Below are 26,910 nucleotides of genomic sequence, written 5' to 3'. Positions count from 1 at the left end.
CATGTAAGCTGGAACTTTTTTGGTTTGGCAGGCAAAATGTAAAAGTGCTTTGGGTTCACCCTGCTCATAAGGTTAGCAAAACATTTAGCCCTTGATTAAAGTGGACAAACTAATCTCACTTTAGCCTGGGACATTTTAAGCACTGCTTCACCATGTGCATTGAAAACAAGCAGCGTTAATGTTATACCCTGTTCTTCGCTTACTTTAATCCTGCTAAAAATCAAATCCATACCTAAATATTCCATGCAGCACTTGCAAAACGATGGCAAATTATCAGGCCTTCAAGTCAGAATGGAGGATTTGCTTTAATCATGAACTGCATCTGGAAATAACAGTATTCAAGTGTAATATTCAGGGCTAAAACAGGCTTTTAAGCCACCCCACCCCTTTTCATCCTAGGCAGTCGTTGTCTATTCATGATTACTTGTCATTTGTCATTCATTATGTATTTACCCCAGTAATGGCTTTAGAAAATTCAGCGGCTCAATTTTAGTGCCTCAGTTTCTTGAGCCAAAGTAAAGCAACACTAAACAGGGAGTTGCTTTAATCATGAACTGCATCTGGAAATAACAGTATTCAAGTGTAATATTCAGGGCTAAAACAGGCTTTTAAGCCACCCCACCCCTTTTCATCCTAGGCAGTCGTTGTCTATTCATGATTACTTGTCATTTGTCATTCATTATATGTATTTACCCCAGTAATGGCTTTAGGAAATTCAGCGGCTCAATTTTAGTGCCTCAGTTTCTTGAGCCAAAGTAAAGCAACACTAAACAGGGAGTATGTAAAAGTGCTCTCGTCTAAAGACGGACAACAAAAAGATGACACGAGGGCTGGTATACGGTTCCCCTTGATTTGAGCCAGCTGTGACCCCATGTGCCATTTGGGGTCTGTCTAAGGTTTTGTCCTCCGCATAAAATGTACTTTGTCACCACATACACATGCACACACCATTACATAGTAATTTGACAGTAAATATACATTTTAATGGCTTTGTTTATGTTTAAACTGGAATCTACCATTTGCGTTCAATCAGTGGATTAATGCAGTGGTGTTTAGAGCCCTTTTAAGACAAATGTAAAGATAAAAGGGCAGGTGTTGCCTTGTTTTTAAATACCCAGGCCACTGTACTGATGTTTAAATATGTGCTTCCTGGTTTTAATGTGTAGTAATAATGGACCCAAGCTCAGATTTCCTTGTCATAAATAATGTTAAAGGTACAAACTGTGGCTGGCTTGTAAAAAATAAAACTGTATGCTTGACCATGCACTAATACATATTTCTGATGCCAGTTTCTACAGTAGCACCGGGAATATTTGTTGCACTTACATATTACATTCACTATGAGGTTTTGAGTCAAGAGTCCAAATAAACATGTGTTTTGTTTTGGCTTAGTTTGTTTTATTTTGTTTTGGCTTGTTTTTTTTTCTCTAGGAGTGGTATTGTACAGTATGTTGGTTTCAAACATCTAATTCTTGCTGCAATGTTTCTTAATTCTGTCCAGAATCCAACTTCACTATCAACATATATACATAAAGACATTTTTATAATGATATTTTTCATAATATTTTTTAATATGTTTGTATATTATATTATAATATTATTTGTATATTTTTAATAATAATAATAATAACGTATCCTCAGCTGTATCCAGTTTGTTAATTATATTATGTGTTGGACATCACGTTTTTTGTTGCCTAAATTTATTTTATTTATTGTTTTATTTGGCTAAAAAGTCTGTGATGATATTGTGACAACATGCTACGTTATTTAAGGTTTAGGTCTACATCTATTTGCAGTTGAAATGAATACTACTAAATAGGTGCTTGGCAAGCCTTTAGTGCTTTACTTTATTGTATAGTTTGAAAAGAATTAAATATAAACCAAGATCAAGCTTGCCTGGATCGCACTGTATCCATTATATCAATTAAGCAGGAGTATTTTGACAAAGTTGTAAATCAATGCAGAGAGAACAGTTGAGATTGCCAGGGATGTGTCTCTCTGATATGACAAGGATTGTGTAAACAGACTGAGGAGCCGTCAAACAAGGGCCACAAGCAACATGTAAGGACCCTTTTCTCAGAGGTACATTTAAAAAGAATAAAACTGAATTGTTTGCTAAAAGTCTGATATGTTTAATCATTAACTCATTACCTTTCTGTTAATGTTCAGAAGTAACATCTAAATCTACCTCTTGTAATTTCACAGCAAGATGGGAAGGCTTCAGGCACTTTCTCATGAAAAGTCACCTCAAACACACCCGGCAGTGCGGGGAAACTGGCCAGGAGAAGAGAAAAACAGTCGGTACAGGGAGCCAATGTGAATGAGGTAAGTGACAGTTTGATGTTATGTGAAGGGATTCGGCTAGCAGGTGCTTTGGAGGCTTTTTTTAAACAGACAGTTGAACTTTTGTGATTTGTACATTTTTTCACGAGCCAAGAACAGCGAGGTAACAAGAGTCAAATAATTGACTAAATGAATTAGTAAAATTATTTTTCATGTCACCTAGCAATAAATCTCTCAACATATCATCACAAATCAACAAGCAAGACCACCGATCACTACTGACCCTTGCATGAGTGCACCAGAATAATTGAGACCACTGTCAATGAAATAGCCATGGTGGAGCAATTTCAACGTCTGTGAGTGTGATGCATCCAAAAGACTAACCACAAATTACTGCAGCAGATCCCTCAAAACATTACCTGGCTCTTCCACTCGAGTGGTTTATAAGCTAAAACGGGCAATATCCCTCAGTTAACAAACAATTGTGTTTTGCACGTCTTGATGTTTGGGTGATAGATCCGTGAGATGTGAACATTTGAAATAAGCAACACAGTTTGTTTGGATTCCTTGCATTAAAAAAAACCGCAGACGGCAATGGAAAAATGCTGTTGACAACCGGTAAGAGATGTGAATCGGCCAATATAAACACATTTCAACAGATTTTTTTTACTGAATACGAGTTGGTTTTATATGTTTAATAAGGGATTTGCTTCGAATTGTGTTTGACCTTTCGTGGAAAGTCATTTGAATGTTTTTTCCAGGAATGACAGTGACATTGCAATATATTCAGAGCATCTTAACTCTGTTTTTCTGTGGTTTACACAAAAGCTTCGAGACAGTTGCACAGATTCACGAGAGCTCAGCCCGGCCTGGCCGTCTCCATTACGTCTCTGACATGTTGGCTACATATGCTCCCCTGATAGATCATTCTAATCAGTGTTAGCATTGTGCAGACGGTAAACATTTCCAGCGTGAGATTAATCTTTCAGTGTGTTTTGTATCTCGCTGTAGTTTGCTGGCGGCAACGTTAGACTGATTTTCATAGTATCCTGTTTATGATGGTTGTGCTTTGAAATTAAAATTGGTGTGACAATCTGTCTAAAAATCTATATTAAGACTATATTATTTATTTATTTCTCCTGTCAGCAGAAGGCCTGGATTGAATTCTTCTGATTAAAGCTGTTTGTGCAGCGCTGGTGGGGATTTTTGCGATATTAGTCCAGAAGACTTTTATTACCCCAAATTGCTTCAGAGGGACTGTGTTTGCAAATGACTTACAGTAAATTGCTTAGCATAAATGTCTGATAAATTATACATTTTAATTTCCGCTTCATTTTATTCGGCCTAATCAAAGATGTTTGCTTTGCTCTGTTTGCTCTGCACCCATTACCTCCTTTCTAGCATACATCAAGCTAACATGAAATAAATATTGTAAACATGACCTCATTGTGCAAAATGTAGTGTGCGAACTGCCATTAAAGTCATAATCCGAATCAGATACCGCATAGTAAAAGAATGACCCCGCCCTGACGCATTTGATGTTGTTTTAACATATTCACCGCAAACAAATAAATACAACAGAATGACAGTTTTGAATTTAACAGGAAATAAATGTGGTCGCTCAGACATCATGAATCAACTATATGCTGAAAATTAGCTTATGGGTTTGCTTTGTCTGTTTGCATTAAGGGGTTATGCTCCACCCAGATACAAATGTTCTGGTGATCCCAAAAACATTTAGTCGTCCTGGTTGTAAACATTTAATTGAGTGTTTATCAAATTGTGGACATTTTTATTAGCTTAAATACATTCATAGCTGTTTTGAAGGCCATTTTTAGCCTGTTTAGGTCAGGTGCACATAGAGCTTTTCAGTGATGACAGTCAGTTTGAAGGCCAACTTGGAAAGCTACAGTTGTTTGTTCCTTTGGGAGTTTCTAGATGGTTTTTAGCATAGTGGCTTTTTAAGTTAAAATAAGGCCTGTGGTTAACATTACTTGAAGAGATTGTAATAAATTAAACCTATTCATACCACAAATGTGAATTTTGAAATCATTTTTGCTTTAAAAATGTAAATAGCTACATAAGGACTACAACTACCACAAGGATGTAGGTTGACCTACTTGACAAAGCGAAAAACTGTTGTATATCTTATGTAGCAACTTATTGGCATGCTATTTCAAATGATTTCAAGCATGCTATTTCAAAATTTTTCAAACTTTACATTTGAGGTACACTACTATCCAAATGTTTGAGGTCAATAAGATTTTTTTATTTATTTATTTATTGGAAAGAAATTCATACTTTTATTCAGCAAGAGTTGATCAAAAGTGACAGTAAAAACATTTAAAGTATATTAAGTGATTTCTATTTCAATGCATGCATTTCGAACTGTCTATTAAAAAAGATGTCTCACATAATGGCTGCTGAAAATTCAGCTTTACCATCCCAGAAATAAATGTAATTTACAGTATATTAAAATAGAAACAAGTTATTTGAAATACTAATAATATTTCACAATATACATGTTTTTAGTGTGTTTTAATCAAGTAAATACAACTCTATTGCCTTGAATCAGTAATCGTTGCATGTCGGCACTAAGGAAACATATTGTTAAAGAGTAAAAAGAGTAAATCAGAATCAGAATCAGAATCAGAATGAGCTTTATTGCCAGGTATGTTTACACATACGAGGAATTTGTTTTCGTGACAAAAACTTCAAAAAAAAAAAAAAAAAAAAAAAAAAAAAAAAAAAAAAAAAAAAAAAAAAAAAAAAAAAAAAAAAAAAAAAAAAAAAAAAAAAAATGAAAGGGAAAGAAAAAAAAAACAAAAAAAAAAAAAAAAAAAAAAAAAAAATTTAAATAAGGAATAAAAAAATATACAAATCGACAATTGTATGTACAGGTATAGAACAATAGACAGTTATATGTACAGGTATATATATATTATGTGCAAATTGAAATGTAGACTGAGTATGTGTGTTAGATAAATAAGTGTATGAGTGAATAAATAGTGTGTGTTCCACAGTTATTGTCAAGTGTTCATGAGATGGATGGCCTGAGGGAAGAAACTGTTCCTGTGTCTGGCCGTTCTGGTGCTCAGTGCTCTGTAGCGTCGACCAGATGGCAACAGTTCAAAGAGGGAGTGTGCTGGATGTGAGGGGTCCAGAGTGATTTTGCCAGCCCGTTTGCTCACTCTGGATGAGTACAGTTCTTGGAGAGAAGGGAGGGTTGTACCAATGATTCGCTCAGCAGTCCGGACTACCCTCTGTAGTCTTCTGAGGTCAGATTTGGTAGCTGAGCTGAACCAGACAGTTATAGAAGTGCAGAGGACAGATTCAATGATAGCAGAGTAGAACTGTTTCAGCAGCTCCTGAAAACTTTCAAAAGTATATAACCTTGTTTACCGTCCCTTTAATAGTCAGATGTTTCTCAGCATGTGCTATGGAAGGAAGAGGATCTACAATATATCTTTATTTTCTTTCCCATCCTGCACACAGGAAAATTTGCAGGTTTTTTGGACTCGAGGGTGCGACACAGATTTTTCTTCATTTTTCACTCGCTGCCAAGCCTGTCTTCTCCCTAAACTCCTTTCATATAAATAAACTAAATAGTATATTTTTTTCAGGAAAACTTCATCTCCTGTCTAATGTATTTTTGTATCTAGATTTTGGCATGGCCTTACGATCCCATGGGCTCTTAAACATTATCACTTGATATACCATGTAGACTGCATGTGTCGCTGCTGCTCAACAGATGAACTTTTAGGTCATTGTCAAGGTTTATTTGCACTTTTTTGATAATGATTAAATATGAAATATTTATGTTAATGGATAGAATTATGCTTTAAATAAAACAAGATTAAAAATGCTGCGCCCTCTATTTCTTTAAGAGGGTAGACACAAATACACAGCTATGTTCTGTATGTATCTTGCATGCAGTTTAGGGTGTTATCTATCCTTGCTTTTTTATGATAATTATGGAGAATTATTCTTTTTTTGAAGGAGCATAGAATGTATAACTGCAATATATTATTTGGAACAAAATGATTATATTATCTGTCAATTTATTGTTTAAACAAGATGAATGGAACTTCCCATGAAGCAAATAAGGATTTTTTTTATTACCACATAATATATGGAAACTCATCCAAGTAGACTGCAGTTGCCTTTGAGGCTAAAAGTGATTTTCCTGATGAATACATTGATAAAAATATTTGGAAAGGTGTTTTACGCCATAATGAAACTATTGAGCGGGTTCTGTACAGTACAAGGTCCTTAGGAGTACTTTGCCTTCTGTGCCAAAAGGATTTATATGCAAACAGACAGTGATTTGTTCTTTTGTTGTCTCTTAGGATTGATGAGGCCAGAAAGTGATCCAAGGTCATGGCTCCAGCTCCGCAGCAGATGAAAGTAAGTGTCCTCCAGGGCGTTCAACATGCTTCTCTTAGACAACCACCAGATGGGAGGAATCGTTCAGTTACATGACCTGACGTTAAATCTGTTGTCTTGGCCTTCTCTCGCTCACTCTCACCCAGACCACATCGCAAACCTGTAAGAATGACGGATTTCTCAAGATTACTTTTTTTCTCAAATAAATGAACTTTTCCACGACATTCTAATTTATTGAGATGCACCTGTATATTCTGCATGCAAGTTTATTTTTGTCATGTCAGAACTGTATATTATATCATATGAATTTTGTGGTTTGAATTATAAATCAGATGGTGTACTAAATTATCTTCTCTGGCAATAACAAATAAACATGGCACCGAAAATGATAAATGACAGACAGACAGACAGACAGACAGACAGATAGATAGATAGATAGATAGATAGATGCTGCTTTCTACATTTAAATTTATTAACGACACATAAATTCAGTTCCGTCTGAAGAAGACTGGTGGCACCGAAGTCTGAGCGAATCACGTCACACTGTTTTGGCACACTGTCGCCCCCGTTCGGTGAGGTCGAGCTATACCTCGCTTCTACACGTGCTTCATGAATATGAGTGGGACGGGCTGGTGTCGGGTTTCACTCCAGGAGGTTGAGAGCGTGTGTTGGTAGTGTGGATTCTAGAGTTGGATGCTGTTGTCGATGCTGACGGACTGATTTCATCCTGTCTGCTGCGCTCAGTTTGGAGGACAGAGCTCTTTTGAATTGGTTTTGTATTTTGAACTTGACAACAACAGGAAAATACAGGAAACTGGAAATATACTAGTGGAAGTTGCTGTGGCACGCGAAAGATAACTTGTAGGAAGATGGATATTATCTAAAAGGGAATTTTTCTGAAACGACATTTCATTTTTGGCTCGTTTTCCTGACGTTACGTTGGCACAGACCGGATCGGTATCACTGAAAAGCAAGAACAGATGAGTGTAAGTGTTTCATGGATAAAGTGCGTCAATGGCGTTAAACTACGAATTTATACCCCATCCTGACGCGACACAGCAAACTACAACGCTTCCATCGCAGTCAACGCGCGCGCTTATGGCAAGCCGTTTTAACATTTATTCTTTAAAACTGACTAGTGTCTATTTTGATGTTAATAGTACTTATATTTTGTCTAGTAATAAATAATCAAATAGTATCTATTTGATACGCCACTTCTACTTATTCTCTTGAATAGTAGTAATATTTTATCACTGTTCCATATTAAATAACAAATTGCAGATTTAAAGCAATTGTAACAATTGGGATAAACCGTAGTATCTGATAAATAGGTACTAATATAGAAGTGTATAGATAGTTAGAATAGATAACTAAAGAATAGGGCTGTGCAATTAATCGCATGCGATTGTCAAGCGCATCTCGTCAGTAAAGACGGTTCCGTGATTGGTAGTAAATCGCCATCACCTGCTTTTAGATGGAGCAGCATTTAATAAACAGAGCCGTAGTTAACTGACAAGCTAGGCAATATCACGTTCATAATCGAATGCGATTCATCTGCGATTATGAATGCGATATTGCCTAGTTTGTCAGTGAACTACGGCTCTGTGTAGTAAATGCCGCTCCATCTGAAAGCAGGTGATGGCGATTTACTACCAATCATGGAACCGGCTTTACTGACAAGATGCGCATGACAATCGCATACGATTAATTGCACAGCCCTACCAATGAACAAGACCTATGATCAGTTACTGGTAAAAGTGATATGAGAACCCTGAACAGTTGGAATACATTACCAACATTTATACATTATACATTTACAAAGATATTTATCACTATTGGATTACTTGCTAGTCTTTTAAGTGCTAGTAACATAATTACAAAGATATTTATCACTATTGGATTAGCCTACTTACGAGTCTTTTAAGTGCTAGTAACAAGAACAGATACTAGTTAGTTTTAAGGAATAAATGTTAAAACAGCTTGCCATGGTCACTTGCAGTGATTTTGTGGACTAGAATGGAAGCATAATGTCAAATTTTGTGGCTATGCATGTTGGGTGGCTCTCATATACATAAAATAAATTTTAATTTCTCATTTCAGTAAACACTGAAATCACTGATCTCTTATCTAGTTAAGAAGCTCACCTTCACGCATTTAGTTTTACCATGTAGTGTTTCATGTGCAATGCAAAGCTGAGGTGTTACCATTGGGATGTCAGGGAGAAGTTTTGATTCAAACTTGAGTACTTTGTTTTTTAGTCAAAGTTTAATTTTGGATTCAATGCATCATCAGGTCAGTTGTTTGCATTTGCAGTTTAGTGCAGTATGTGTGCACCCTACAGTATGATATGATTTTATTTATGATGGTTATCGTAAAAGCTCTGATGTGGAAGTGCATGCATTATTGTTTGTTTCTGGTGGATGTGGTAGAAAATGCATGTTAGGCAACTTTAACAAATTGTTTATTGGAATGAATCAGACCTACACCATGCTGTTTGTAATAAATCAATACAATTAATCAGACAGTGTCAAAATGAAGCTGATATTGATATCAATACTAAATTTGAAGTTAGGAGCTATTGTATTTTCTACTCATGACTCACAAGACACAGTAGAAGTCTATTGTCAGAGATATGCTGTGGTTCACTGTGCTTGCAGCTGCTGCAGTTTGACCACTGAGCTCCAGTTATTTTTTATATTCTGCACTATTGTTTTTAATCTAAACTGGTATTGGTGTAACCCGTGTGCAGGCCACAAAAGCCTCCCGAACGGTTCTTTCCATTGAGGGGGTGATTTGTATTGCATAACTTTAGCTCTTTGCTTTTGAAAATGAGTAGGAGAAAACATAAAATACCAACCGTGGAGGCCTGTGAAAACTTTAAGAAGTGGGCTTTATGAATCTTCACCCCTAGTATTATAGAAAACGGAAGGTTACTTAATAAACTCTACAAAGTTATTGTATCTGATTTCAAATCCTGCAAATAAAAGTGTTGTTTCCGCTATGCAATGTTTTCAATTAAATTGCCGTTTTAATGTATTTATTAATGTCACCCAAAGCCTGACCTTTCTTGGCTGGTGTATCTCACGATATTTTTGGCAATGTGTTGCATCTCAGTGGAAATCAGTTGCAGAACAACAGGGGCAGATGTCCAGTGGTCATTTATTTAACTTGCTTGACACGCCAGAGCATATAGATTTTCTCTCCTTGCAAGACATTCCACTTAAATTGTTTCATCAGTGGAATTCTTTTGTTAGCCATAGAGAAGTGCTGTGCTTTTGTGTTGGTGACTGGCCGGGGTTCATCCAGACTGCATTCCAAATCTCTCTCTGAGGGCGACAATAATTAATATTCATCAAGATAATAAGGTTGTCTTCACTCATTCAGCTCAGTTGACTTCCATTTCTCTGGTTTGTTGGTTGCCATAGTGCGATACTGCAGCTACCGTTTCGGCCGCTCTCGTTGAGCTTAGAGGCTGTAAAGCACCGCCCATCGTCGCCCCTTTGCTAGACGCCACATGTTCGCACTCTCGCTTTTGGGATAGATCCATAACAATAGTGAGTCACATCCCAAGTTAATTCGTGTTACAGTTTGTTCAGATGAAGTCATGAGCTTGAAAATTAACCGTGTTCCTCACGCAAATAAGCAGACTGCACTGGGTAGTTTATATTATAATGGTGTTTAAATAAGAACAACATGTTTGATTCGAGAGCCACAGCGAAACATTGAGAATCTAATAAATTAAGATAAAACTAGGAGGCGGCTGCATGCTAGACAGGAAGTGTAGTTGATTCTGGTGTGAGCCGAGCCGAGGAAAGGTTTAAAGCTTGAACCATTTTTTATTAGTTACTGGACTGAATGAAATTCATAAAGTTTGCAATGAAAATAGCTGCAGAATTGATGTCCGACCCGTTAGACAGAGCAGAACCAGATCGAACGCCGAAGAGCTTTTAAGACATTCAAAAGATTATGTCACCAGACTCTCGTCCCAACAGATAGTCGAGTTGATTTCTCAGCTCCATCCCTGACCTCGGACCGTCTCGGGTGAACTGAGATTCATTCGGATGTTAGGAGGGGGGGGGGGGGGGTGCTGCTGTGGTGTAGTTTAACCCATCCTTACAGGTCTCTGGTGGAGCACTAAAGCCATACGCAGTTGCAGCATCTGGTCTCCAGAGTGGTGTACAGAGTGGACGGCAGAGAGTGCATGCCAGAGGGCTGTTGCCCCTGCATCTGCGTTTCTCATTAGGTTTTGAAGGGAGGTGTGTCTGTACACATCTTGTAAAGCCATGTTGGGTCAGTGTGACCTCCTTCTTGTATTTACAGAAAGGTTTGTATCCCACATGAACTATCACCTTTGTGCCTTTGGGCTGTGTCTGCAAAATTTTGGGAAGTTGTACCAAAATTGGCCCCTTGTGGTTTCAATAATTATAGATTTGAAAATATATATTTATATATTTTTTGTAAATAATAAAAATAATATTATTTATGCAAATAACAAAATTATATATATGTATATACATATTAGTGTGTGTGTGTGTGTGTTTATATATCATTATTTAATAATAGTAAGAATTCTTTATTTTTATATATATATATATATATTTTTTTTAATCTATTGTTATTTTGTTATTTATTGTCTTTTTATTTTTAATCCCATTATTTTCTGACATTTTATATGTTTTTATAAATGTATTTATTTTTCTTAATCATAATATTTTAAGTTTAAGGATTGTGTAGGGGGCTGGGCTTTATGGTTAGGTTTAAGTATAATAGGTTTCCCTTAGGAGAATCAAGTTATGCTCATTACAAATGTCATTATCTCATTTATGTATTTATACTAAGGCCAAGTCTTTGTGTTTTACTTGTCATGTTTTCTGTACTGGTTTGGGGGTTACAAAAACGCACAACCCAGCTTCTTATATGTCATCTCTTTTGAGTTATTATGACTTCTTATGATTGTCTAATGAAATCCCAATGCATTCTCTTTCACCCTGAAATATATCAGGTTTTGGAAGTCAAATGGTTTGTTAACATTGTTTCTTCTTGACTCTTGAATTCTGCAGATTTGACTCCAAAATATTTTCATAAAATCTCTTGATCATGTATTTTGTAGATGTCAAAAATACAAAGATTTGGCTTTAGGTAGTACATAAACATAAAATGGATAACTATCAAAGTAGCATTTGTTATATAAGCGTAACTTGAATCTCCTAAGGGACAGAGGAAGACAAAATACTGCAGCTATGGCTTGTACGTCTCAGTCTTATATGGATTTGTTTGACTGTAGGGGCAACAACTCAAATATACAGTTCTCCATATGGCAACAGGCATACCGGACACGATACCTCTCTTAGAAAGTATCTGCAAATGGGATGGTACAGTCTGTGTTCAGTTAAAACTACACACGGTGAATTTCATAATCTCTGTACTGAACTCATCCACTCGATGTCACCAGATGTTTCCAATTTCGCACCGTAACCGAAGCTGTATCAGCTGGTGTCATGTTCAAAGGACCCAGCAGCACGTGTGGTTCTTTGTTTTGTTCAGCGCGCAGACCTCCTTCCACAAACATTTCCACAAACACACTCAGCAGGTTGGAGGGTGTGGGAAAAAGATGGTCCCCTGAAGCCAGAACATCCTAAATGCTGGCCAAACCAAGGCTGATAGGGCCTTCTTTTTTCCCATGGCACAAATGTATCTGATGTAGATTAGCAGTGCATGTACATATCTGAGGCCTGCAGATGGTTTTCTTCTTTCCCACCAGCTCCTGTGGAGCACAGCTACCTTGGCTTATGCTGGACTACTGTACTGAAAACGTAGGTTCAACTCAACCGTTGAGTCAAGTGTAAAGGGATGGTGGCAAAAAATGCTAGTATCCTAATTTGCTGGTTTATTTTAAGTTTAGATGGGGAATTGAAAAGAATTTAGATTTGTCTGGTTCCCTATCGGTTCTAGTCAAGGAATAGATATTTGGATAAAGTTAATAAAAAAAAGATAATTAATAAATTGAAAACAATTCTTGCAGGTGTGTTTACACCGACTGTTTAGTGGATTTTTAGTTTTTAGAAATGGAATCGATGCATATACAGTATGTGTTCATTTTCTTTTTAAATGCCACAAAAAAAATTCTGTGCATTTTTAAATACAATTTACAGTTAAACTACAAATCATATGAACAACCAGTCAGTAACTACATTGATTGAAGTCTCTTAGTTAGTTGTAAGCTGCACGTGTTTGAGTCACTAAAAAGAACTGGTTCATAAGAGTCAGTTCATGAGGAACTGGACTGTACTGGAGAGAAGAATTGACTCATTAGATTCATTTGTTTTTGAATCAGACTACACTGGTTGTGCTGTATCTTTTTGATATGCAAAAAGTCATTCATTTGGGACTCAGAGTTGGTTCTGGTGTTGTTGTTTTTTTAAATGGAACTGGTTCTGAATAAGAATTGGTTCTCGGGTTCCTACTGTAGTTATAAGGCTCAGTGTGTGGTTGGTGTTTGCAGATCTTTAAGATACTCCATTATTGTAGATAAGTGCTTCAACATGAAGCCTCTCTTGTCAAGTCTCACTGGATCTCAGAGTTAGTGATTTGCTCAAACAAGCAGAAGTTGTATTGGAATCGATCACGATTGGCCAGGTTGGTTGTTTTCTTGGATTTCTTTCGGTTATCTTGTAAAGGCAAGACATTTTAGGAAAATAATCCCAGTGTGAAAGCATGTTTGCTTGAGATCAAATGATAGTCAACGTGAAGTTAATTTGGCCCAGCACTAAACATCCTTTAAAATGGAAATATTTGAGTTGCTCAATGTTGAGATTGATGGTGTTACTTTATGGCTGCTTAGGGTTTCTTTTTAAGGACTTTTTGGCTTTCAGGGCCTTTTCTCACTCATCATTTACACTGAAGGGGCCAATATATTGTCTTTACCTCATCCGCCCTCTCAATCTAACCGAAATGAACTTTAGAAAAGACATAATTCTTTAAAGCCATGTTTGCAGGCATTACAGTCTTCCAGCGAGAGTGTTGTTTGAGGTGTCGTGAGCGACGTGGACGTCTTCCACTGGTTGGGAAAGCGTTTTGGACATCGAGTGATAGATGATCAGCATTGGTCTGGCCAGCTGTGGTTGTTTTCATCCCCAGCGTCTTGGCCAGAGTGGTTTCAGTGTTTAACAGAGCAGCTTCTTTGGGATTGTTTAGCTCCAGTTTTCTGCTCTGTCAGATCTTTGGAACCGTTGTGTGGAATTGAGGTTCTGGATAATGGAGGAAGGCAGCAACACTTGCTCAAAAATATTAGTGGTCTACATTCCCACAAATCTGCTATCTTCTCTTCTTTTTAATGGAAGATTATAAAAAAAATACAAAACTGCCCTGAGGTGTTTGGAATCAGCAGGTGTGAACAGCTTGGAGACCATTATTAAGTGTTATTGAGGGCATGCTTTAAATTAAATAGGGCAGACCTGTTTTCATTTCATCTATGTCATACTTTTTTAAGGGATAGACTGTGCCTTGCACACAAAGAGTTTTCTTTTTTCTTCAAATGGGCCATTTTCTATAATTAAACCACAAGCCCTTTGTCGTATTAAGTGGTCTGGGTTAAACACATGACCCAGAGCGTTGGAAAGATGCCCAAAGATGGAAAGTCAGAAACTGTGATATAACACTTTCAACATGCTCTTATAAAATTAGCAGAATTGTAAGATATATGGCCAGTGTCTTGACCTGATTTGATCGGTATGAACTCCACTATATAAATATATGGTTTATGAATAATATGGTATAGTTACAACTTTTTATATTTAGCTGGAATCCAAGAATATTTCTCTTCATGCCATGTAGTTTAACAAGGCATTAAATGCAAGAAAATGAAACTTATCTAGGACAAAATAGCAGTTGTCTAGGTTTGTTTGCCGTGGTACATGTCCAGCTCTTTGGAGGTCTATTCCAACTGTTAGTAAAAGTGGCAGTGCCCGTTGAACACATCTGTGTAACTTTGTTGCAGCCTTTGATAAAGTCTGGGACATTGCCTCAATGTCTGGAGAACCAATCATAATATTTTTGTTATTGAACTCATATTGAAAATATATTTTGTTTTGAAACCTCAAAATATATATGTATAACATATAATGTGTGAGTGTGTGTGACTGTGTATGTGTGTGTTTATACACACACTTATGGGCGTCATGTATTTGGAGGCTTTACTTTCGAGTGTTTGATACACATAATCTACGTTGGAGGTATTGTGTGTGGGTGTGTGTGCCTGTACTTTCTTAAACATATGAGAGTGTTCCTGCTTGTGTGTGTGTTTCTTAGTCCCTGTGATGCTGACAGACTGAAATTAGCTTTGGATTCCCATATGCACAGGGCAGGCTTCCAGCAGACCCCAATTACAATGCAGCAAAGCCAGAGAGGGCGCAGGGCAGACTGTGTGGAGCCCTCCTGGTCTACTCCCTCGTTCAGACACACACACACACACACACACTCTGTCACTACCACAGACTTGACAGGCTACCGCAATGAGGCGCACAGCATGCAAAGATCTGACTCACACACACTGGCACTTGCACACACTTTTATATGGACACCTGCATCATCAGACTCATTCAGACACATTTTAGATTAACCACATGTGCAGCTGTGCACAAGATTCAACACCACCAGTCACTCTGGAGTTAATCGAGTTAAACCTGCTCACACATTGAGACATACTTACCTACTTAAAACAAATACCCTGTGGGGTAGAAAGTGAAAAGAAGTAGCATTAGAATTTTGCAGAGGGGAAAAATATAGCTGTCGTCCACCACTGGAGGGAGCCTCTCTGATTCCTACAGTTTGACAGAGCAAAAGTATTTCCTGCGATTCAGTTTTTATTTACTTTATGAAAACGTGAAATCCTGTTGTTGATTGTAAAGAATTTTATTGTGAAGTCATTTTTCTTACACAGTGATTGAGAATGACATGATTATTTCCCTTGGCCTGAAACTGATTTTGTGGCTTTTCGAAGTAATGCAGACGGTGACAGGCTCATCTTAGAACTGCTCATGTCTTCATTTTGTCTTCAGGCCTTGGTTAAGGCTTAGGCTTAGATTGTCAGAACATCTGTGAGTTGCAGTATGTGTGGGACTCAGCAATTAAAATATATATAAATTGCTATTTTTCCAAAAAATAAAAGTTTAAGTAAAAACATTAAGTTTTTTTTTAATAGTAAAAATAGTAGCTTGAAATTATGCAGCTATTATAACACTATGATTGCCTGAAATTCATAAAGAATTTAATTATTAACTTTTATTAATAATTCATAAAGCTTGGAAAATTACACTACATACAGTCCATAATGTTTGTGTTTAAATCTAAGTGGCACCGGCAATCTCTATCTAGCTTACTTTTAAAAATGTGCTATAAAGGGGATCAATGTTGATTTACAGTGATGTTTCAAGAGATTTAATCAAAGGCAGAGACAAATGTGGGGTTCAGTTGTCCCTTTGCATGTGAATACAATTTTCCTGTAATGCTTTTATTCCACAAAGGGAACCAGAAAACCACACGACACAATTCATAATTCCTCGGATAATAAGCTCTCTCATAACTTTCAATCTTTCATCTCCTTTCTGCTTTGCAGATCCTTCATACTTGAGTAGCTGGGCTGGATGAGTCAAGTTCTGACTCAACTAGCATACGTAAATATTTAAGCTCCTGTCTTACAGAATGTTTATAATTCATTTGGACCTAGAAAAGAGGTCTAATCCAGAAATCATAATTTCGACAATAAGGTCATCATAGTTTGCAGGTCCACAAGCTGCAATTTTATGGATGAGGAATCGCTAATTTAAAAAGGAGCTGGAGGAACACTCAAAGGAGACCTTTGTGGTTTTAATATATTAGAATTGGCCCACCAGCGGTTTTCTAGCTTCATTTTGGGCATTAGTGTTGGCATTAATATACAACAAGTTTAACACTCAGTTCGCTTTAAAGGGTCCTCTTGGCTCTCTTTTGCATCAGTGTGGGCTGCAGTTGAATAGTTTTACTAAAAAAGGGGGGTCATGTTAGCCCTCAGTCTCTATTTTAGGCTCCTGTCCATCACTGCACTGATATTTTGCTGTAGGAGGACATTCCTTAAATTTACACCCCAAAAGAAATGAGAGTTGAAGGGAAAATTTAGTATTTCAAGGAAGTTTTCAAGCTTGGATCTCTCTAACAAACATGCCAACATTGACTAAAATAATCATCATGACAGGAATTAAAAAATATATTTTCATTTAAAGGGCAAAAACTAAACGTAAAAGATTGTTTTGGTGCCATGTCTGACTACCTTGTGGTTTCTTTTAATTTTAGTACAGTGAAGCTTCTCGTTTTAACTGTAGCAATGATGTCTTGACTTATTAGCTGACAGTAAAATGCAGGTACAACGTGTATATGGTGTGCTGCTGTATTATTAAAGGTGAACACATGCAACATGTGGAAAGCCACTTAAGCATTCTTTTCATAATTGTAACTGAGCCTGCTTGTGTAATCCATCTTTATGTAATGCATGCTTTTTTAGATTTTTGGATAATGTCAAACCGCTTATACTGTTAGTTCACTTATGCTTGTTTCTCTAACTAATGCCCTTTTCCATTTGTCCTGTCAGGTTTTGTAAGAAGAATTTTCAGTGAAGAGCAAAGGAAGGACGATTATGGATCGGTTGCATCAAAACAGGGCTTGGTGCTGGATATTGGTGATCCTCTATGTGGTGCTACAGCTCATGACCATCCACTCATCCATGGTGCCAGGAACATTGCAGCTCCAGCTAGATGAGGAACAGCCAGCAGGAACTGTAGTAGGTGACATTAGTGCTGGCCTCCCACCTGACATGACTGCAACCCACTATTTCATCTCAGATCATCAGGGCACAGGTGTTGGCACCGATTTGGATATCGACGAAAGTACAGGTATCATAAAAACCGCAAAGGTCCTGGACCGGGAAGTACGGGACCGCTACAGCTTCATAGCAGTCACCATAACCGGTATAACAGTAGAAGTCATCATCTTAGTAAATGACATCAATGATCACGCTCCAATGTTCCCAAGAAAAAAAGCCACGTTTAAGATTCCAGAACAGACAACCATTGGCACTAAGTTTCCTCTTGAGCCTGCCTTGGATGCAGATGAGGTCCAGCTTACTACGCAAGGTTACATCATAACGGATGGAAATGTAGGACAAGCTTTTCTTCTTGAAACCAAACGAGGATCCAACAAAGTGCTCTACTTGGATTTGGTAGTCAATGCAGTTTTGGACAGAGAGACAAGATCTTCGTACACTCTACTCTTGGAAGCATTTGATGGTGGCTCTCCCAAGAGGACAGGACAAATGATCCTGGATGTGATTGTGCAGGACATCAACGACAATGCCCCAGTCTTCAACCAGAGTCGCTACCATGCAGTGATCTCTGAGAACCTTCAACCTGGGAACAATATACTGCAGGTGTTTGCTTCAGATGCTGATGAAGGTGACAGTGGGTTGGTGCTCTATGATATCAACAGGAGACAGAGCGATCCTGATCGCTACTTTGTCATTGACTCTCGAACTGGAGTTATCACTCTGAACAAGCCTTTGGATTACGAGATGAGAAGAGTCCATGAGCTTGTGGTACAGGCTCGGGACAATTCCAGTCAACCAGAGGTCACCAACGCTTTCGTGACCATTCAGGTGCGAGACTACAATGACAACCAGCCCACCATGACCATCATCTTCCTCAGTGAGGATGGTTCTCCACGCATCTCTGAAGGAGCACAGCCTGGCCAGTACGTGGCTAGGATTTCGGTCACAGACCCTGATTATGGAGAATATGCCAATGTGAATGTATCTTTGGAAGGGGGTGATGGAAAGTTTGCTTTGACCACCAAAGACAGCATCATCTATCTCATCTGCATAGATCAGATCCTTGATCGTGAGGAGCAAGACCATTATGAACTCAGAGTCTTGGCTACAGATTCTGGCACTCCTCCATTATGGGCAGAGTCTTCATTTACTATTCAGGTCATGGATATTAATGACAACCCTCCTTTGTTTGACCAGCAGGAGTATACCCAGGTAATTCTAGAGGTTGCCTTTCCAGGAAGTTTTGTTGTACAGGTTACAGCACGGGACAAAGACCAGGGGCCCAATGGAGATGTTCAGTACAGCATCCTACAGAATGAAGAAACTCATTCAGACTGGTTCAGTATTGACGCAGTCACTGGTATTATCACCACCTTGACCCAGCTAGATTACGAAACGGACCCTATGCCGAGTGTCACTGTGGTTGCTGCCGACAGGGGTCGACCGCCACTATCTTCTACAGCTGTGGTCAAAGTGATCCTACAGGATATTAATGATAATGAGCCTGTGTTTGGTAGCAAGTTCTACAATGCATCCATCAAGGAGAACGCCGCAGCAGGGATCTGTTTCATGGAGGTAGGACTATCATTTCTTTGTCTGCAAATGCTGAATTTGTATTATACTGATTAATATGCAAAATTGGGGGGGGGGTTGAGCATGAAGTGTGTGAAAACCCCAATGTGGAATGGCTGTATATTTAAGACAGATTGTTAGAGTGCTCTTTTAAAGTGTGTAAGCTGAGTAAATGGAAACAGTCATTTTAGGAAATTGACTTGGAAACCAGCATGATGAATTGTAAGATATTGGGGAGCGAGCTTAAGTAAGCTTTGTTTAGATTGGACTACTTCAGTTGGGAGTTACTCACTCTCCTCAGGCTGTGGGGTATTGTTTTTTTTACTAGCTGTTGTTACTTACACCTCACAATGGTTTTTCAATGTAGTACAGAAGGTGGTGCAGATGAGTTCACATTTAAAGGTAAAAGGCTTTTCACTAGGGATATGAATCATAAATAATTAAGCAATTCTGGCTCCAGTTCCTATTAATTCTTTTTCTAATGGTTCCACTAGTGATTATTTTAGTTATTTTTATATTAAATATTCAGTTAAATATTATAAAATATTTCTGAAAAAATTATTCAATTGTGAGAAAATGGAGTCAGTTTGACTATACAGGTTGCACTGTATGTGTTTTATTCGCTACAATGAACCGAATCATTAGAGTAATTTTTCTGTAATCGGACTGCACTAGTCATGCTGTTTCAAGCTGTAGATTCAGTAATGGTGGTGTCACCACTGAACAAGTAGTGTAGGAAACTCTGCCAGATTTAGTATGGTATTCTGGCATTTATGGACGAATGTCATTTTAGTCATTTAGGTATTTACAAAGAACCGGTTCTAGATTCATAACCTTACTTTTCATGTGAAAATGTGTGAGGGGTCAGTTGAGGTTTGCAATTTTGTTCTCATCTGGCCTAGAATTCATAGTCCCTGTTGTCTGCTGACTATAAGACACAAACTTTTTTTCCTCTCTCTGGTTTTTATCATTGTCTGTACAGGGACTTCAAAGTGTTTTTCTAATAAGTTTCTCCACAGGCAAATTCAAAGCTCGTAATACATTTCCTAGTAAATCAAAACGTGTAATTTCACATGGTCACATATCAAGTGAAGGCACATTAATGCTTTCTCTGTGGTGGATTTGTGCTGGCGGGGGTTGAGACACACTCCAGCGAGCTGACAGAGGGCCCAGCAGACGGGTACTTGGCCCTGGAGTTTCTCCAGAGAGAGGGAGGGTCGTGCCTGGGAGAGGTTTTGGGACTGGCGGACTCCTTTCTGCTGTAGAGTGGGAATAGGAGCTGTGCAGGGTCAAGTGGGAGGTCTGGGAGTAAAATTAGAAGTTTATAGTGGTATTACTTAAGTTTGGAATTATGAATCGGATCAGCAGTGCTCAGGTCTACAAATCAAGTGCAAATCAAATCCGATCGAGTGGCTCCTGTCTTGCTGTCAGTTTCCATCCTCATTGAATGAGTGCTAATGGTTTATAGACAGTTGCCAAAAGACTTCAGTTTTCAACACAAGAACAATATAAGGAGTTACTAAGTCTATCCTTACAACCATCAAAGCAAACTTGCCAAGGACGAGGTCCAAACCAACTGTCTCTCAGGCTGTGACACGAATGACTGCTGAAGATGAGAGCTGGCATGCCACTCAAGAGCAGTTGGGAGTCTGATGATGCACAGACTGCAGAAATCATTGCCAAATCCACATCCAAGCATCACAGCACGGCACTTGATGAGTTGCTTTTTTCCCTTCATCAGAGATCCCTGTGCGCAGAGTTCCCACCGCCTCCCTTTTTCTGAATCAAAGCTTCTGTCCAAATGCCATTACAATGGGGCCATTGTGAGCACTCATTTAACATCTGAACCGGGCTTGATTTCATTTTTTCCAGTGTATACCTCACAGCGGAGCATGATTAGTTTAATGTGTACTGGCATTGCCGATTTACTACATTTTAGGTTTTGTCACTTTGCTTGTCACTGCTGTTGGGCTGAGGAATAATTAACTGGGTTTTATTTCTCTTTTGGTGGAATTTCCACCCTTTGTAGTGTGAAAACTCTAGCGACTATACCCAGTTTGGTTTTAACCGCAAAGATAACTTGCAAAAGACTGGCATTGGAATCAAGGGTGTCTAAAATTATCAGACATGTTACTAAATTCTTATAATGACCATAACTCTGCTTTCAATTATTATCTGCTATTATTTATAAGGCATAAAACCGAGTTAGTTTAGTTTTCATTAGTTTTTTATTATATCATTGTTAGTTGTAGAGTTTCCTAGTTTCAATACGTTTAGTTTGTATTTGATTTTTAGTATTTTAGGGCTGCCGAAGATGTGCTAACTGGTATCATTCAAATTAAATTGAATTCAAATAAATTTCTCTGCTTAGTCATTACTTAGTGTTATTTGCGTGTAGTGGCATTTTCATTGTTTAATGGAGGTGAGAAAAGATTTTGTCTTATGATATGTCATGTATCCAAAACTAGTATCTGTATTATGTATTCAAAACTATTTTTTTAAATTGTATTTTAGTTACTTTGAGTATTGAAAATGTATTTTGGTTTTGTTTCCCAGTTTTTCCCAGTTATGCTAGTTTTTGGTTTTATTCATTTTTTTAATGAACATTTCTTGAGTTTTTTTGTCATTAGTCATTCATTTCATTACTTGAGGCCTTTTATTTGGTATGTAAGTAACAATCCCAGCTGGTGTCATACCAAAGCCAAATTTTGGTATCGATCCAACCCTGTTATTGTGTAATATTAGAATCCTCTATCCAGTCTGAGAGTTTGGAGCTCCTATGGAGGGCACAGCTTCTCCTTGGTAGATGCGCAAGAATGGCTTGAACTCAGCTGCTGTTTTGTCTCCTCTGCTAGGACACTTCCCTTTTTAAGGCTACTATTCACAACACACTCCAACTGCGGTCTTGGACATGTTCACCACCGGGGTGACGAGCGTTTTTCACTCTGTGTGAGGCAGCTGCATAATTGGTACATTTAGTCAAGTCTCCCTTTTCTTAATGATTTGAATTGAGAGAACTGTGAAAAAAGATGGAGTGTGATTGCTCCACAGGTCTCCACAGCACAATAAGCCAGGAAAGGCCTTTGTCCTATTCATATTCATTGAGGGCCCTGAACAATCATCTGTTAGCATAGTCTTGTTAGCACTGCATTCTATTTCTAAAGCCTTTATTCGCTTCTTTCCCTGAAACGCTCATCTTTGTGCTTGTTTGTGCTCTTTTTCTATGATATATAATGGGCTCCAGAAATCAGTACTGTTCTCATGCACAGTATGGCTCGAGATAAATTGAATATTACGGATATATTAGCAGTGATTTTAAAATTAAGCAGTATTGTAACATTGTAATGATTTTTATGCACTTTTTGTTTGGCCATTATGTGTCCTAAAGGAAAGTTAGGTTAATCCTAAAGACTAGTTAGGTTAAGTATGAGAGACTTATTATGAAAGATTTAAACTTCAGAAATGAGTGTTCAAGCAATAGATGAATTAATCACTGAATCATTTTCAATGAATCAATTTTAGCGAATCGATTCCAAACTCTGATTCAATCTTTTGTTGCTCACAAATGTTATGTCCCTATGACATTTTTCATATCTCAAAATGTTTTAGTAAAGTATGTTGATAGATATTACTTTATTGTTATATTAGATATATAATTATTAAATATTCTTTATTTCATTTTTTTATTAAATATTCTTTATTTAAATGATCTTTATCTTAAATATTCAGTAAAATCATTAATATATTAATATTTAATTAATTAATTATACATTAATATTTTTTAACTAGTTTTTGCTGTTTTGAATCTGCACTTAGTTACAATATCTGGCTGGAATTTAAATTTTAAATTATGGTTCCATTGATTAAGAAAAAAATATGACACTATTTTAGAGCAAATATATGTCTGAAAAAAATAGGGATTGGTTTTTGATCTTCCAGCCCCAGTCATCTAAGGAGGTGAAATGAGAGCCAACAATCCTCTACTGTAATGGCAAAAGTTAATGTGGCTTTTATGGGATGTTCTTCCTTCTTCATGGGGAGCTGTGTGTCTCCACAGCTCCTTATCTGATCTGAATTCACAGCTCATTAGGAGGGTGTCAGAACTACCTTACCACCCCAAAAACTTCTTAGAGAGATCTGTCAACGCTGGAGGCTTTTTAAGAACTTGAGAGGAGTCTGAATATTTGAGCCAAACCAAAATATTTTGGCATTTGCCTGTTTTAGAAGTCTGAGTACAACTTGTGTGTACTTGTGTCAGTTTTCCTTTGTAGCCTCAAAGATGTTTCCTGTCTCAGTCGTGCCTTGGCAACTCTCTGCTAGAAGTGAACTCCAAGTCCTGCACTGTCCTTGAAAAGACATCACTGATATTGTTCCATTTATCTTCCACATTCTTTGATTGCCCCCGTGCCTTAAAAAATAGACTCACAGGGCTTTCTTTGGTCAAGGGCAGCACTATATGTCTTTGCCTCAAAAGTGTATTCGTGTTCTGGACAATTTGGGGCATATTACTCATATCACTGCAGCCAGAGATGTGATCACTCACAGCATCAGACAAGTGCACTCCAGCTGTGTTTCTTTTCCTGCATCTTTAGACATTAAATCAGCCAAATTGTTGTAAAGTCAGAAGCAGAAAGAGGTTTCTGAATACTGACAGCAACTGCTCTCCAAAAACTTGATAGTAGTATGTGTGCAATTCCTTACATTTCCACACCAATTAGCAGAACTCAGTGTAGATACAGAATGCACATGGACTATGAAACATTTCTCATAATTAATATATTTATAAACAAACATATAAAAAGGACAGAATATGAGACTTTTTAATTAAAAATTTTTTAGTGATATAAATATTTAAATAAGTGAATTTCCTTTGAATATTTATTTATCTATTTATTTAGGCGATATTTATTTATTTTGTTTTAATTTCTTGAATTACCTTTTTTTCATCATCAACAGTACTGGCCTTCAATTAATTTGACAGTTCAGGCACTCTAAATAATTACTCATTTGAGTCATCCATTTCTTGTCTAATACTCTAAATGTATTTGAATGAATATGATCTGGAGTATTTATATGCTATGAATATTTTAGGACTTTCAGAAATTATGTTTAATGTAATCTATTGTTGCTGTATTACTTCAAAAATGATGTTTTTAGCAAATTTACATTGATCTGACTGCTACTGTATGTTTTAATCACTGGTTCAGTTTTTCTTCTTTGAATGCTAGACTCAAAACATCAACAAGCGGAGCTCAGCAGGCCTTTGCATGGACCTGGTTCCTGGTCTGAGGAGGAGTTGGATGTCTGCATGCCTCATTAAGCTGCGCACACACTACCATATGGCATTTTTCTCTTGATCAGATGTCCAGTTTTTTTGTTTCAGAATATGCCTCAGATTCTGCCTTTTTCCAAAAGCCATTCTCCGCTTTTCCAATGACTTGGTCACACTGCTTTAGTGCACACAAAAGACAATCATTCCCCCAGTCTGGTTTGATGCCAGACAACTTTGCATAGTTTTTGCTCGGTTTCACAACAGCCTTGAATAAGAGGACCATAGCAACCGCTAAAATTTCTTTGGATTCTGTAGCAGAAAATTTGTAGAAAATGCCTGGGGAGCTCAATATGGCCACTTTTGGTTATGAAAGTTGACTGTTTATGTAGTTGGTTTTTGTGATAATAAAGACAATTAGATAGAGTTGACCAATTCGAATGCTGTTTATTTACTGTACCTTTGTTTGTTTGTTTGATATTTGTTTTTGTTTTCTTCAGTTATTGGTTTGCTATCCATATTTTGGTTTACATTTCAAATTACACACACACACACACACACACACACACACATACACATATATATAATATATATATTAAAAAGTAAAAAATTTAAACCGATATCAAAAAAGCAAAATATAGAAACAAATGGCTGCAATATAACAAAGAGTGAAAAATTTAAGGGGGTCTGAATACTTTCCGTACCCACTGTACACACACACACGTATTTGGCTGTTTTGCACTTCATTAAATTGCAGTTCTCATTACCTGGCGTAATTTAAACAATTACAAGTAGCTTCCAAATATTTGAAAATTTTGTAGATGTTTTCGCATAAACAGAAAAAAAAAACATTGCTCATCCAACAGTTCCAAATGCACTTCATGTTGTTGAATGTTGCCTCGCTAATACTAACTTCTGAGCTCCCTGTTTAGTTATTTGCAGTTGTTTACAGGAAAACCTTGCAATCAGTGTAACCAACTAAGCAAATACAAGAAGAGGGAAAGCCAGGCAGACAGTCTCAGTGGCATACTTCTGTCCTCTCCTCTGCAGGCACTCTATCACTTTCAGGCCAAGCCTCCACTGTTTTTAGTTCTCTTCCGTGCTAACTGCCGTGCCCCTGCTACCCCGGCTCTGTGGTTTAGCACAGTATTTACACAGAGCAGCCAAATTGCAGGAAACGAGATGTACTACTTAATGTGTTTGCAAATATAATACTTCCTCGAGCACTTCGTTTGAGGCCAAGCGAGCGCTCTGAAGCGAATATAAACATGGACGCACATCTGGACATTTTGTGGGTGTCCAGGTCAGAGTTGCTCCACTCGAGGTATCTGCCTGTGTTTTTATAGCACATAGAGCCCATCAATTCAAATCCAATGCATCTGTCCAACTGTAGCAGGGGGAAAATGTGTGACTTACTAGGGTAGGAAGGAAAGTGCTCGCAGTGCATTGCTTAGCAGTGACAAATTTAAGATGTGTGTGTGGTAAGACAACAGCAAGAAAGAGGGAGAAGAAAGACTTATGGATTATTTGGTGGTTTTGGTATTAGAGTTTTTTGAATAGTTTACTTGGGACAAGTTGGTGAAAAATCGTGAAGTCTTTCATGGTTTTGTGGTTTGTTCTGTGTTTTCATTATAGCTGTTTCGTATTCACCAGTCAGGCTTTGGATCTTAGTCAAGGTAGATGCCATATTAAGTTTGAACGAATGGAAATGTGAGACAGTGCTACAGATTTTCAGTTATCTGTTGATATTGTGCATGCTCATTTCCTTTACAATTTAGATTACCTTTGTCATTGCCTAATGCTCACTTTTAATAACACTGTTTAATAACATGTTATGATGTATTAGTTAGCAAATCTCTAAAAGAATATAAATTTTTGTACACTCTCAGAAATAAAGGTACAACAGCTGTCAATGGGGTGGTACCTTTTCAAAAGGTACACTTTTGTACCTATTAGGTTCTAATATGTACACTTTAAGTACCAATGTGTACCTTTAAGGTACCAAAATGGACCCTTTAGGTACAAATATGTACCTTTTGAAAAGGTACCGCCTCATTGACAGCTGTTGTTGTACCTTTATTTCTGAGAGTGTACTGTACATGAAAATGTTGTTGCCTAAATTTATTTGTAGCTTTTTGTGTTTTATTTTTTATTTATTTGGACAAAATTTATTTGCCATTTGGTTATACACACACACATACAGACACAGGTTTGTTTTTGTGAATTGTGGGGACATTCCATAGGCGTAATGGTTTTTATACTGTACAAATCGTATTTTCTATTGCCCTACACCAACCCTACATCTAAACCTACCCCTTACAGGAAACTTTCTACATTTTTAGATTTTCAAAAAAACTAATTCTGAATGATTTATAAGCCTTTAAAAATATGGGGACACTCAAAATGTCCTCATAAATCACCTTCTCGTTGTAATACCTATGTCATACCCATGTCATTATACAAATTTGTGTCCTCCTATATCACAAAAATGCGCGCGCGTGCACACACACATACACACACATATATATTTATATATATATATATATAT

The 26,910-nt window shown here is 37.4% G+C and overlaps 1 pseudogene; it reads left to right on the top strand.

Annotated features, from left to right (window-relative positions):
* Nucleotides 1-17,214: 17,214 nt before the first annotated feature.
* Nucleotides 17,215-26,910, top strand: part of LOC107757087 (protocadherin-16-like) — an 81,666-nt pseudogene continuing 71,970 nt past the window's right edge.

This window comes from Sinocyclocheilus rhinocerous, unplaced genomic scaffold (genome assembly GCF_001515625.1).
Source record: "Sinocyclocheilus rhinocerous isolate Xijiao unplaced genomic scaffold, SAMN03320098_v1.1 scaffold1152, whole genome shotgun sequence".
Taxonomy (NCBI): Eukaryota; Metazoa; Chordata; class Actinopteri; order Cypriniformes; family Cyprinidae; genus Sinocyclocheilus; species Sinocyclocheilus rhinocerous.
Note: the sequence above shows the minus strand (reverse complement) of the source record. Positions and strands in the feature narration are given on the sequence as shown.